Below are 2,075 nucleotides of genomic sequence, written 5' to 3' on the forward strand. Positions count from 1 at the left end.
GGAGCCCCCGTCCCCGCCTGAGGCCACAGGGCCCTCCATCTTCAGCATCCTGGGGTTAGCCCCACCATCTCCATGGTTACTCTGAGTGTTCCATTGGCTGAGGTAAGCCCCGCCTCCATCTGTGACATCACAGCAGGGTTAGTGGAATCCCCGCCCAGCTGTGGAGGGGCCGGTTCAGTTGGGGGGGCGGGGTAGAGCTGCTGCTGGAGGTCCTCACACCGCCCCTCCCCCTCCCCCCGTGCCCCACTTTATTCCTGGGCCCCTCAGACTCTTCCCCCCATCCCTAGGTCGGCCTCCCTGACCAGGCCTGCCTGGGCGTGGGGGGGTGGGGCCGCCGAGAGCCCTTATGGGGTCCCCCCTCCCCTTCCCCCTTCTCAGGTGTCCGGGACTGAGTCCAGAAGGGGGCGCCTAGCGGTTGTCTCGGTCCCTCCGGTCCTGGGCGTACAGAGCGCATTGGGGAGCGGAGCCCACCCCTCGTTTCCCCCTTGCCCCTGTCGTTGTGTGGCTGTTTTTATCCCCTCCTCCAAGGGCGCCCCGCTTCCCTGGACGTCGTCGGGCAGACCCCGTCTCAGCCCCCCTCTTCTCCTCATTTTCCTCTCCCCCACCCCATCTCCCCGACCCCCCGAGAAAAACAAACCCCTGTTAAACAAGGAGGCATCCTCAGCTCCCCCTGGGCCAAGTCTGCCAACGCCCTGCCTCCTTCCCCTCGGTGTCCCCGGGGAGGGCATGGCCTTGGGCCCCTGCAGGGTCCCGGCCTGAAGTCTGTCAGCGGGGCACAGACCCGCCCTTTTAGGGGTCCCTGCCTCTCCCTGGGGGTCCCCTCTCTCAGGGACCTGGGTGCCGGAAGAATGTGTCTTCGTGGGGGCCGGGTTTGCACCTCCCCATCTCAGACCCCTGAAGAGGGACAAGGGACAGTTCCCACCCAGGACTGTCACCCATGTACCTGGCTCCTGCAGACCCATGTTTACAAAGTTTTAGGAAATTCAGTTTAAAAGTCTATAACCAGAACAATAACAGAAGCCTCACAATAAGTACCCAGGGTCCAGAAAGACAGATTCTGCTATGGATGAAATCCAGATGTGCATTTCTTTCTGGATTTTAATCTATAGACTCTGTTACAGGAGCCATGGGTGGCTGACATGATTCATCTTCAGTCCTGTGAACTTAAGGTTTATCATTGCAGCTCTTCCTTCTCGTCCTCCTCCTTCTCCTCCTCTTCCTCACCATCACCACCATCATCCTCCTCCTCCTCCTCCTCCTGTTCCTCCTGCTCCTGCCGCTTCTGCCTCTCCCTTGGAGGGGACCATCCTGGTGCCCCTTTTGTAAAGCGGCGGCTGAGGAGACCCCGGGACTCGCCATGGACAACAAAAAGCCAGAGGAAGGCATGGAGACTGAAAACAAAGACCGCATTACTTTGAAGGTGGCAGGGCAAGATGGTTCGGTGGTGCAATTTAAGATTAAGAAGTACACACCACTTGGTAAACTAATGAAAGCCTATTGTCAACGACAGGGTTTGTCAATGAGGCAGATCAGGTTCCGATTTGATGGGCAACCAATCAATGAAACAGACACACCTGAACAGCTGGAAATGGAGAATGAAGATACAATTGATGTATTCCAGCAGCAGACAGGAGGCGCTTACTAAAAAGAGAACATGCAACTCTGCTCCAGAACTGTGCTCCCAAGGAAAATAATACATTCACAATTAGAAAACCAAGATTTGGTTCATCCACATCCTGACTACTGCAGTATAGTTTTCTCTCTTCTTTGATTCCCTTCCCCCATTCCTTTATTGTACATAAAGTAACTGGTGTATGTGCACAGGTATAATGCGTTTTTTTTTTTAACTAAATGGCCGATGGTATGTTATGATCGACATCAAAGGGAGATGGGGAGGGAAAAAACCAAACTGGTTCTGTGAAAATATCCCTTTTCCCCATTAGTGGCATGCTCATTCAACTTTTATCTTTATATTCCAGTAAGTTATTTTGCTCTCACTGTTTAACAACAACAACAACAACAAAAAAACACAAAAAAATCCTTGCATACCTTGTTTGATTGGATAATTTCAATGT

The 2,075-nt window shown here is 53.4% G+C and overlaps 1 pseudogene; it reads left to right on the forward strand.

The window, feature by feature from the left end:
• The first annotated feature begins 1,269 nt into the window (after positions 1-1,269).
• Positions 1,270-1,825, forward strand: LOC114053426 (annotated as a pseudogene).
• The last annotated feature ends 250 nt before the right edge of the window (positions 1,826-2,075 follow it).

The sequence above is a fragment of the Vombatus ursinus genome, unplaced genomic scaffold (genome assembly GCF_900497805.2).
Source record: "Vombatus ursinus unplaced genomic scaffold, bare-nosed wombat genome assembly UNPS02004088.1, whole genome shotgun sequence".
NCBI classification, from domain to species: Eukaryota; Metazoa; Chordata; class Mammalia; order Diprotodontia; family Vombatidae; genus Vombatus; species Vombatus ursinus.